This window comes from Chiloscyllium punctatum, chromosome 45 (genome assembly GCF_047496795.1).
Source record: "Chiloscyllium punctatum isolate Juve2018m chromosome 45, sChiPun1.3, whole genome shotgun sequence".
NCBI lineage: Eukaryota > Metazoa > Chordata > Chondrichthyes > Orectolobiformes > Hemiscylliidae > Chiloscyllium > Chiloscyllium punctatum.
Window position 1 is genome coordinate 23,975,711 of NC_092783.1, and position 12,895 is coordinate 23,988,605.

The 12,895-nt window shown below is 44.4% G+C and overlaps 1 long non-coding RNA gene across 1 annotated transcript; it reads right to left on the reverse strand.

Moving 5' to 3' along the window:
- Nucleotides 1–413: 413 nt before the first annotated feature.
- LOC140467092 (uncharacterized) lies at nucleotides 414–10,098 on the reverse strand. Its single transcript, XR_011955340.1, has 3 exons — nucleotides 10,031–10,098; nucleotides 6,645–6,735; nucleotides 414–1,467 (listed from the first exon to the last, which is right to left on the reverse strand). It is a non-coding gene; the product is annotated as an uncharacterized lncRNA (long non-coding RNA).
- Between the last annotated feature and the right edge of the window lie 2,797 nt (nucleotides 10,099–12,895).

Sequence of the window (12,895 nt, forward strand, 5' to 3'; positions counted from 1 at the left end):
CAGTTCAAGCTAGTGTTTAGGACTCACTCCAGCTTCCTCCTACCTAAGTCTACACTAAAACTCTTTATTGCATGCTCCCGTGTTTGTTTATCTCAATTCCCCTTACAGCAGTTTAACTATTCTCTGCAGGGACTCCTATGGCAATGGAATCAAAGAATCATCCAGTACAGGAGAGGCCATTCAGCCCATGGTTCCACATTCTCCAGAATGATCATCATTCTTTAAGGGAAGAAGTTCCATTTCCATTCCCAATTGGGAATATTAGGATATCCCAATCAACATATTTTGGTAACTTTCTTATATTGATGGCCCTATTTCTGTTCTTCCCCCAAGAGGAAACTTTTTCTCTCCATCCACATGATCAAAATGTTTTATATTTTAAAGAATTCTGTTAAAAATCACACAACACCAGGTTATAGTCCAACAGGTTTAATTGGAAGCACTAGCTTTCGGAGCGACGCTCCTTCATCAGGTGATAGTGGAGGGCTCAATCCTAACACACAGAATTTATAGCAAAACTTTACAGTGTGATGTAACTGAAATTATACATTGAAAAATTGATTGTCTGTTAAGCCTTTCATCTGTTAGAATACAGTGATAGTTTCACTTCTTTCATGTGTAAATCACAAAACTTTTTTTTAAACTGTTGCATTCTCAGGTTAGCTATTAACAATGGTGATAGCTAGACAATATGTTGAAGGTGTTGGCCCACTGTGTTCTCTGTCTATGCCATGATGTTTAGATTGATTCTAATCTAAAAAGTGAGATAACGGAGTTTTACAGAAATTCATGCAGTTTTTGAGCTCAGAGTTCAACATGAATGTATGCAGTTTTTGAGCAAAGTGCAATGTAACTCTGCAAGTACAAATTCACCCCACAAAATATATGTGTGCATGTGGGTCTTTGTCTGTCTGTGTGTGTGTATGTCTGGGGTAGGGGTTGTGAGTGTGAGAAAGTGTGTGTGTGTGTGTGTGTGTAGTGAGTGCAGAGTGTCTTAAGTCTGTGAGGGGGTGCATGTGAGAGTGTGGGAGTGTGTGTGTCTGTAAGGGTGTGTGTTGGTGTCTGTGTGCGTGTCTGTGTGTATGTGAGTCCGTGTGTGTGTGTGTATAGGAGTGCCTGTGTGTGTGTGTGAGTGTGTTTGTGTGTAGGAGTATCTGTGTATGTGTGTAGTGCAATGGTGGTCACCTGTAATGTGACATGAACCCAAGGTCCTGGTTGAGGCTCTCCTTGTGGGTACCGAACTTAGCTATCAGCCTCTGCTCGGCCACTTTTCTCTGCTGTCTGTCCCGAAGTCCACCTTGGAGGATGGTCACCCGAAGGTCTGAGGCTGAATGTCCTGGACCACTGAAGTGTTCCCCAACTGGGAGGGAACCCTCCTGTCTGTTGATTGTTGTGCGGTGCCCATTCATCTGTTGTCGTCGCCTTTGCTCGGTTTCCCCAATGTACCATGCCTCCGGGCATCCTTGCCTGCAACGTATAAGATAGACAACGTTGGCTGAGTCACATGAGTACCTGCCATGTACAAGGTGGGAGGTGTCCGCACACGTAATAATGGTATCTACGTCCACACTCTGACACGTCTTGCAGCGTCCACCGTGACAGGGTTGTTTGGAGTTGTCCTGAGAGCCGGGCAGCTTGCTACAAACAACAATCAGTTTGAGCTTTGGCGGTTGTTTAAAGGCAAGCAGTGGAGATGTGAGGAAGGTCTTGGCGAGGTGCTCATCCTCATTGGTAATGTGTTGCAGGTCACGAAGAACATGGCGTAATTTTTCAGCCCCTGGGAAGTACTGAACAACGAAGGGTACCCTGTCGGTTGCAGCATGTGTCTGTCTCCTGAGGAGATCATCACGGTTCCTTGTTGTGGCATGTCGGAACTGGCGGTCAATGAGTTGAGCAGATTCAGCATTAAGAGCCTTACTTTTCAATGTTATCATTTGGGTATAAACCTTACAGTGCTTGGAACGCTTTGTGTGAGACTGTCCGAACACAGAGTCTGAGGGGTGACCTTATACAGATTTATAAAATCACGATGGGCATGGATAGAGTGCATAGTCAAGGTCTTTTCCCCGGGGTAGGGCAACTCAAAATTAGAGGGCATGGATTTAAGGTGAGAGGGGAAAAAATTTAACAGGGATCTAAGGGGCAACTTTTTTCATGCAGAGGGTGGTGTGTATTTGAGCTGCCAGAGGAAGTGGTGGAGGCTGGAACATTCACAACATTTAAAAGGCATCTGGATATTTGAATATCCAGATATTCATTTGGGTATTCAAATAGGAATGGTTGAAGGGAAAATGGGCCAGATGCTGGCAAATTGCAAAACTTGACCTACTCTTGGGAAATAAGGCAGGGCAGGTGAGTGAGATGTCAGTGGGGGAGCACTTTGGGGCCAGTGACCATAATTCTATTAGTTTTAAAATAGTGATGGAAAAGGATGGACCAGATCTAAAAGTTGAAGTTCTAAATTGGAGAAAGGCCAATTTTGACGGTATTAGGCAAGAACTTTCAAAAGCTGATTGGAGGCAGACGTTTGCAGGTAAAGGGATGGCTGGAAAATGGGAAGCCTTCAGAAATGAGATAACGAGAGTCCAGAGAAAGTATCTTCCTGTCAGGGTGAAAGGGAAGGCTGGGAGGTATAGGGAATGTTGGATGACTAAAGAAATTGAGGGTTTGCTTAAGAAAAAGAAGGAAGCATATGTCAGGTACAGGCAGGATAGATCGAGTGAATCTTTAGAAGAATATAAAGGCAGTAGGAGTATACTTAAGAGGGAAATCGGGAGGGTATAAAGGGGACACAAGATAGCTTTGGAAAATAGAATTTAGGAGAATCCAAAGGGGTTTTACAAAGACATTAAGGACAAAAGGGTAACTAGGGAGAGAATAGGGCCCCTCAAAGATCAGCAAGGTGGGCTTTGTGTGGAACCACAGAAAATGGGGAAGATACTAAATGAATATTTTGCATCAGTATTTACTGTGGAAGAGGGTATGGAAGGTATAGAATATAGGGAAATAGGTGGTGACATCTTGCAAAATGTCCAGATTACACAGGAGGAAGTACTGGATGTCTTGAAACATTTAAAGGTGGATAAATCCCCAGGACCTGATCAGGTGTACCCGAGAACTCTGTGGGAAGCTAGAGAAGTGATTGCTGGGCCCCTTGCTTAGATATTTGTATCATCGATAGTCACAGGTGAGGTGCCAGAAGACTGGAGGTTGGCTAATGTGGTGCCACTGTATAAGAAGGGCGGTAAGGACAAGCCAGGGAACTATAGACCAGTGAGCCTGACCTCGGTGGTGGGCAAGTTGTTGGGGGGAATCCTGAGGGACAGGATGTACATGTATTTGGAAAGGTAAGGACTGATTAGGGATAGTCAACATGGCTTTGTGCGTGGGAAATCATGTCTCACAAACTTGATTGAGATTTTTGAAGAAGTAACAAAGAGGATTGATGAGGGCAGAGCAATAGATGTGATCTTTTTGGACTTCAGTAAGGCGTTCGACAAAGTTCCCCATGGGAGACCGATTGGCAAGGTTACATCTCTTGGAATACAGGGAGAACTAGCCATTTGGATACAGAACTGGCTCAAAGGTAGAAGACAGAGGGTGGTGGTGGAGGGTTGTTTTTCAGACTGGAGGCCTGTGACCAGTGGAGTGCCACAAGGATCAGTGCTGGGCCCTCTACTTTTTGTCATTTATATAAATGATTTGGATGTGAACATAAAAGGTACAGTTAGTAAGTTTGAGATGACACCAAAATTGGAGGTGTAGTGGACAGCAAAGAGGGTTACCTCAGATTACAACAGGATCTTGATCAGATGGGCCAATGGGCTGAGAAGTGGCAGATGGAGGTTAATTCAGATAAATGCAAGGTGCTGTATTTTGGGAAAGCAAATCTTAGCAGGACTTACACACTTAATTGTAAGGTCCTAGGGGGTGTTGCTGAACAAAGAGACCTTGGAGTGCAGGTTCATAGCTCCTTGAAAGTGGAGTCACAGGTAGATAGGATAGTGAAGAAGGCGTTTGGTATGCTTTCCTTTATTGGTCAGAGTATTGAGTACAGGAGTTGGAAGGTCATGTTGCGGCTGTACAGGTCATTGGTTAGGCCACTGTTGGAATATTGCATGCAATTCTGGTCTCCTTCCTATCAGAAAGATATTATGAAACTTGAAAGGGTTCAGAAATGATTTACAAGGATGTTACCAGAGTTGGAGGATTTGAGCTATAAGGAGAAGCTGAACAGGCTGGGGCTGTTTTCCCTGGAGCGTCGGAGGCTGAGGGTGACCTTATAGAGGTTTATAAAATCATGAGGGGCATGGATAGGATAAATAGACAAAGTCTTTTCCCTGGGGTGGGGGAATTCAGAACTAGAGGGCATAGGTTTAGGCTGAGAGGGGAAAGATATAAAAGAGATCTAAGGGGAAATTTTTCACACAGAAAAATACGTGTATGGAATGAGCTGCCAGAGGATGTGGTGGAGGCTGGTACAATTACAATATTTAAGAGGCATTTGGATGGGTATATGAATCGGAAGGGTTTGGAGGGATATGGGCCGGGTGCTGTCAGGTGGGACTAGATTGGGTTGGGATATCTGGTTGGCATGGACGGGTTGGACCGAAGGGTCTGCTCCCGTTCTGTACATCTCTATAACCCATGCAGCAACTTGCACTGCTTGATGTATTTGTACTCCCAGATCACTTTGTTTCTCTACTTCACATCAACTCCCCGTGAGTAATAAGTGGCCTCCCCATTCTTCCTACCACAACCTCACATTTTATCAATGGTGAACTTCACTGGCTAATTATTTGTCTATTCTACAAGTTCATTAATGTTCTCCTATGATTTATTGCACCCTCTTCAGACACACTCCTTGATTTGGCACTATCCACAAATTTATGATTTAAGTTTTTGATTCTAAAGTCCAAATATTAACGTAAATTGTGAACAGCACTGATCCATGTCCTACTTCCCAATGTCCTGCTACTCTGAAGAGCTACCTATTACTGCATCTCTGTTTTCTGTCTTGTGCTGCCTGGCAGTTTATTAAACTATGATCCCTTGACTGTATTCTCTAATTTTAATCATTAGTCTATTATGGGGTTCCTTATCAAAGGCCATTGGAAAATTCGATGAAGTTAGGTTTACTGCTTTGCCACTGTGCTCCCTCAAAACCATTCAGTAGAGTTGGCGAAACATGGTTTTCTGATTTGTAATCCATACTGACTAAACAACATTGCTATTCACTAACTCTTCATAACTCCAGAGATGAAGGGCTTGTCATACGAGGAGAGATCAGGTACACTTGCTGGAGATTAGTAGAATGAGAGGAGATCTAATTAAGGTATCTAAGATGCTAAAGAAGATTTGTAAAGTGGATGTGGAGGGGATGTTTCTCCTTGTGAGGCAATTTAGAACAATCTCAGTTTTAGGATAAGGAGTGGTGGACTTAAAACAGAGTCAAGGAGGAGTTACTTCTCTCAAATGCTCGTGAATCTGCGGAAGTTACTCTCCAACAGCGCGGTAGATGGTGGAACATTGAGTATATTTAAAAAGGAGATAGACAGATTTTTAAATTAGAAATGGGTTGAAGGGTTATGGAGAGTGAGGAAAGTGAAGACTGCAGATGCTGGAGATCAGAGCTGAAAATGTGTTGCAGCAGGTCAGGCAGCATCCAAGGAACAGGAGAATCGACGTTTCGGACATAAGCCCTTGTTCAGGAATGAGGAAAGTGTGTCCGGCAGGCTAAGGTAAAAGGTAGGGAGGAGGGACTTGGGGGAGGGGCGTTGGAAATGCGATAGGTGGAAGGAGGTCAAGGTGAGGGTGATAGGCCGGAGTGGGGTGGGGGCGGAGAGGTCAGGAAGAAGATTGCAGGTTAGGAAGGCGGTGCTGAGTTCGAGGGATTTGACTGAGACAAGGTGGGGGGAGGGGTTATGGAGAATGGGCAGGAAGGTGGAGTTGAGGCCAAGATGATGGTATTAAATGGTGGAGCAGGCTCAAGCAGGTGAATGCTGCTGCTCTTGTTTTGTTGCTCGCCTTCAAATCCAGCCAATTGGATTAATTAGATAAGAGAGTTGTTTCTGTCTGTAAGGGTGCCATAAGGGTTGGGTGTTTATAGAGGGCGTACAGTTTAGGCTTAGCATCATTGTGACTGACAGCTGGTCGATAACTTCCTGATGAAGGGCTTTTGCCCGAAACGTCAATTTTCCTGCTCCTCGGATGCTGCCTGACCTACTGTGCTTTTCCAGCACCGCTCTAATCTAGAATCTGGTTTCCAGCATCTGCAGTCCTTGTTTTTACCTAGCTGGTCGATAAACCCATTTGGAGAAATGGATGGAAATCACATTAGGGTAGTAAGAGTAGACAATTAGACAGCTAACAGGAAATGGAGTAGGCATAAACTGGTCATTTTCAGCTTGGCAGGGTATGGTGAGTAGTGTGTTTGAGAGACTAATGCTCGGTTGCCACTATTTACAACTTATTATCAATGACTTGGATGAAGGGACTTGAAAGTCACCATTTGCTGATGACCAAAACGACAGGCAGGAAGATAAGCTCTGAAGAGGACATGAGTCTGCGATGGGGTAATAGATAAACCTATCGAGGGAGTGGATGACAATTTGGTGGATGGATGTGGGTAAATCTAAACTCACCCACTTTGGCAGGAAGACTAGAAAAATAGAAATCTTTTCCAGGGCATTTACAGGCTATAATTGCTGGTGTTGTTCGGGATGTCCACGTTCCCTGAGTAAATACAAAAAAACAACTTGTTTTGTCCCAAGTCAAACAGGAATTCACATGTATCTGAAATGAAACGTTTCACATAAACAGATGGAATCCAATTCTGCTCAACAGCAAGACTCGAACCTTTGTTGCAATATACCCGCCTGCGAGTGACAGAAAAAACTTTGTGTCCAAGGAAATGCTGATAAAGTAGAAACAAATTCAAGAGTTGCATAGTGTCAAGATTCAACTTTTGAAAACAAAAATAACACTTTGTTCCTGGATGGTGCAATCTGGTTATTACCAACTCCATGGAATTTAAACCCATTCGTTCTTATAAACATTTAGAAATAAATTAATTTTCACAGCATTTGTTATTTTTTCTTGTTTTTCAGTGCAGAAACAGGCCATTTGGCCCAACAAGTCCACACTGACCCTCCAAAGAGTATCCCACCCAAACTCATTACCCAACATTTATCCCTGATTAATGCACCTAACCCACACACCTCTGAACACTATAGCACAGCCAATTCTCCTAACCTGCACCTCTTTGGACTGTGGGAGCAAACTCACGCAGACACGGGGAGAATGTGCAAACTCCACACAGACTGTCGCCCGCGGCCTGGATCAAACCTGGTTCCCTGGTGCAGGGAGGCAGCAGTACTAACTACTGAGCCATCGTACTGCCTCAAATAAAATATTTTCTTCTTAATAAATGCATGTTTCTTTACTCCATGTAACTCCAAAGAGTTTTTTTTTAAATTTAAGGCATTTTAATGTTACTGAAATAAAACAGTTGCCAAGTTCTCACCCTGGATTTTAAAGCAAGACAAAGGTGTAATGGTTCCCCCCAGGGGTTGTGTGACAGGATCATTAGTCAGGGGAGGGCCTGAGGAGCTGTCATTACCCTGTCCCAGCTGCTGCAGGGGACAAGTCAGAACCTGTGGGACTCTCAAATAGGGGATTAGTCAAATACTGTTCCCAGTTCTGTCTGTTAATGGTTCCAGTCCAGCAAGTATATCTTGAGGTGGAATGTTTGCCCGAGGGAGTAACAGTTTTAACCAAGTTAGTAAAAAACTGTATTCCAGCTCAAACGTTGTCTCTCGTTCACCACTGCCTGATTCTGCTCTTCCAGCTGCTACAATCTGTCGTTCACCACATTATTGCCCACAAGATCCTCCTGTCGCTCGGAAAGTGCAAAAAAACCATAGCACAGACTAAAGCTGATGTGCAAAACTGATTTAAAAATAAAAGAAATTGTAAAGGTCAGGGCTCCCTTTCACACCGTCAGCATGTCCCAGTGTTTGAAGTCATTAAGATATTTTTTAAAGTCAAGTCACTCAAAACAACTGCAGTTGCCAACTTGTGTGGTATGGGAACCGATTCATAAGCTAAAACACAGAAGCCAAGTGACACAGAAAAAACCAACATCGTACTTAAAATTACCATAGTTTGAATAAAAACTCCCTAATGGAGCTCCCTAAGGAGCATAGGATTCAGCTACAGTGGGTCAAATACACTGCAACCTCAACTAATCTCAGAATATGCAAATTTAGGCCTCAGTTTAGGAGAAATTTCTTCACTTACTAGGGGGTGAATCATCTGGAAATCTTGAACCCAGACAAAGATATCTTTAATTTGGAGAGGCTTCAGAAGAGATTTACCAGGAAGTTGATGATGTTTGAGTTATAACAATAGGCTAGAACTGTTTTAAAGATAAAATTCCCTACAGTGTGGGAACAGGCCCTTCAACCCAACAAGCCCACACCGACCCTCTGAAGAGTAGCCTGCCCAGACCCATTCCCCTACCCTACATTTACCCCAGATTTGGCAATTTATCATGGTCAATTCACCTAACCTGCACATCTTTTGGACTGTGAGAGGAAACCGGAGCACCCAGAGGAAACCCACGCAGACACGGGGAGAATGTGCAAACTCCACACAGAGAGTTGCCCGAGGTGGGAATCAAATCTGGGTCCCTGGCGCTGTGAGGCACACAGCAGTGCTAACCACTGAGCCACTTTCTCAGTGGAGTGTAGGAGGTTGAGAGGTGACCATATAGTGGTTTATAAAATCATGAGAGGTGTTCATAAGATGAATGGTAGGTGTCTTTTCCCTCGGTTTGGGATGTTCAAGACTAGGGGAAGATATTTTTAAAGTGAGAGGAGAAAGATTTTTAAAGATACGAGTGTCACTTTTTTTTAACACCGATTGGTTTGTGTATGGAATGAACTTCAGAGGAAGTGGTGGATGACGTTTAAAAGACATTTGGATGAGTACATGAATAAGAAAAGTTTGGAGGGATATGGGCCAAGTGCAAGCAGGTAGGATTCGTTTATTTTGGGATTATGGTCAGCATGGACTGGTTGGACCGAAGGGTTTATTTCCATGTTGTATGACTCTATGACTTTATAAGTATGACTGTTCAGTCAATGAGCCTGCTCAAGATTGAGATTGATAGATTGTTGGGTGCAAAGGGAAGTGTTCACATGGGGCAAGACCTTGAAGCTGAGATAAAAGATCAGTTAGTCACAATCTCACTTGGTAGTGGAGCAGACCCTGATCTTCTTTCGTAAATTCTCATTAACACATTGGTGGAAACCGCTCAGAACATTAACTCAAGATTTGTAGGAGTTCAGACATTAGAGATTTATATAAAGTTATCAAGGAGATTCTGTAGCTGCAGGGGAACGGTAACCAGAGAGTGATAAATGGACTCTGCATGATGAATACATCCTGCTGATGGGTATACAGCCTCAATTCAAGCAAACTTCCTTTTACAACTTTAGAATCACATACGAGTTTAAGAAATAGATCATTAAGTATTGTGTATTAACCAAAAGTGCTTGCCACTTTAGTATTACTTTCCAGCTCTATTTCAGTAGATAATGTTATATCAAACACAAATCTCAATATTTTTTAAACAGCGCTGTCTGTCTCCCATCCTCTCAGGCAAAGAGTTCCAGATTTAACTTGTTCACATTTAACCAGTGTCCCCTGATAACTGCTAACAGAAATATGTCCTTTACTCTACTCTGCATACACAATTTGATACAAATTAATTCAAACTGTCTACAGCTTCCTTGGGGCAAGAAAAACAAGCCCAGCTTCTCTTTTCCTTCCCACCACTAAAATTCTCTACTTTGGCAACGTCCTCCTAAATCTCATCTCTTCCTTATCCTGGCACAATGACAACATGGCGGTCAGATCCATACCCGTTACGTCAGCCTGAGCTAACTAGTGTTTTAACAATTTGAGGAAAGTCTCCCTGCTTTTCCTGGAAATCATGACTATCAAGGTGAAGAATTCCACATACCTCCTTGTTCACTTCCTCTAACTACCCTGTCAGCTCCAGACATTGGTGAGACACTATCAATTCTCTGCTTCTCTCTAGACTTCTCGGTATCCTACCATTTATTATATATTCCCTTGCCTTCTTTGACCTACTCAGATGTATCATCCCACACATTTCTGATTAGTGGTGTCATTCCCATTCCTGTAATAGTTCCACTGACATTGATTCGCCATATCTTGCATCAACCTGTGACAGTGATCTACCAAGCCCTGGGTGCGGTCTGAACTGGCTACACGTGTCAGGAACTGTTTCAGCACACACCTTTAGTTATATTGTAAGAGAAACATATTTAACATTGAGTCAAATATGACCTTCCTTCAGATGAACAAGAATCATATCAGACATCAAACATTAACTCCATCTGAGTATTTCCAGGATGTTCTGTATTTATTTCAGACTTGCAGTATTTTCCAGCATTTTCCTTTTATCTACAGCTACTCCTTCTTTGCTGTCCCATGACCTACATTTTCTTTCAATTTAACAATACATCCAATTCCATTCTTCGAGGTCCTATTGAAACCTGACCATATGGTGTAGGAGCAGGAGTAGGCCATTCAGCCCATCAATACTGGTCTCCCATTCAATGAGGTCATAGTTCATCTAATAATCCTCCACTCCACTTTCCTGCCTTTTCCCTGAGCTTTTGAAACTCTCACTGATTAAAAATCTATTTATCCCAGCCTTGAATATACTTACTGATCCAGCTTCAACAGCCCTTTGCAATAAAGAATTCCACAGGTTTACTACCCCCTGAGAGAAGAGGTTCCTCCTCATCTTTGTCTGAAATGTGTGACCCCTTACTCAGAAATTCTCCCACAAGGGGAAACAATCTTTCCATATCTCCCCTGTCAAGCCCCCTAAAATCTATTTCTACTTTCAATCATTATAACAAATCACTACGCTTTAAAAAAAAATCCCCATCTCCACTTTGTTTGCCAATTATCTTTAAGCTGTTTCCTCCCCTCCTGCCAATGGCCACAGTTCCTCCTCGTTTACTTCATAAAAATCCCACCAAGCTTTTAATATCAAGAGAAGATAATCCCAGTGTCTCGCATTCCCACATCTCAGCTACTATGTTGGTGCTTGTCCTGTTGGGAGCTTTTGGGAGGCAGTGACCTCATGGTTATATTGCTAGACTAATAACCTAGAAATGCAACTAATGTTATGGGGACCTGGGTTCAAATCCTGCCAACACAGATGGTGGAATTTGAATTCAAGAAAGAATCTGGAATTAAGGGTCTGATGATGACCATGAACCGTCCTGCAACAGCTTCCACTGCTGCTGGCTACGTCCAGGCCAGTCATTCTGGCCGGAGACTTCAACTGTATCATTGATGCAGATGGACGATCCGGCGGGGGGACAGTAAACTGGACGCTGCGTCCAGAGCCCTGATGGACATGGTCAAAGATGCCAAGCTGCACGATATCTTCAGCACCCCTGCAGATGGAGCACAGCGTAGGTACACCTGGTCACGGGCAGACGGGTCTATCCGCTCAAGGATAGATTACCTGTTTGTGTCCCGAACGCTCTCGGTCAGTTCCACCGATGTCAAGCCGGTGTTCTTCTCTGACCACTGCCTCCTGCTGGCCGACTGTCACCTACAGGATGAGCAGCGGGCTGGTAAGGGAACGTGGAAACTGAACACTAAGCTGTTGACCCCGGGAAACATCGAAGAGCTCAGGAGGGATTACACAGGTTGGAGAACCGTGAAGCCCCTCTTTGAGTCCCCGGCGGACTGGTGGGAAACGGTAAAAGGGAACATCAAGAGGTTCTTCATCCTCAAAGGTGTTCAGGAGGTGAGAGAGAGGCGGGGAAAACTGTCCCAGCTCCAGGAAAGTATGCAAAACCTGCCCCTGCTGCAGACGATGGGGATCGATGTCACGGAGGACCTCCAGGAGGTGAAGGGCCAGCAAGCCTCGCTCTTTGCCTCCGAGGCCTCCAGGATAATCTTCCGGTCCAGGGTCTGCTCGGTGGAGCAGGACGAGACGTGCTCACGTTTCTTCTTCCAGAAGGTGCACAAAGAGAGCTCCGTGCTCAGCAGCCTGAAGGAAGAAGATGGCTCGGTAACGTCATCTCAGGCTGATGTCATGAGGATCAGCAAATCCTTCTATGCCAGTCTGTATGACTCGAAGCCAACCGACAGCGCAGCCTCCCAGTCGTTCCTGTCCTCTATCACGGAGGTCCTAGATGACGGAACATGAGAGAGGCTGGACCAGCCGCTATCTCTGGATGAACTGACCAAGGCCCTCGAGTCCTTCGAAAATAATAAAACTCCCGGAAGCGACGGCTTACCGGTCGAGATTTATTCCGCTCTTTGGGACTTGATCGGCCAGGACCTGCTGGAGGTGTATGTCAGTATGCTTCGGGCAGGTACCATGAGTGAATCCATGAGGAAAGGCATCATCACCCTCGTCTACAAGCGGAAGGGGGAGAGGGAGGAAATTAGAAATTGGAGACCGATCTCACTGTTAAATACAGACTACAAAATCTTGTCAAAGGTCATCGCCAACCTGGTCAGGTCTGTTCTGGGATCGGTGATCCACCCGGACCAAACCTGTGCTGTACCGGGCAGGAAGATCGCTGAGAGTCTCGCACTCCTCAGGGATACGATCGCCTACGTGCAGGACAGGGGGGTGGACACCTGCCTGATCAGCCTGGACCAGGAGAAAGCCTTTGACAGGATATCGCATACATATATGAGGGATGTCCTCTCCAAAATGGGCTTTGGGGAGGGAATCTGCAATTGGATCAGACTGCTCTACACCAACATTGTCAGTGCAGTCTCAATCAATGGGTGGGAATCAGATAGCTTCCCAGTAAGATCT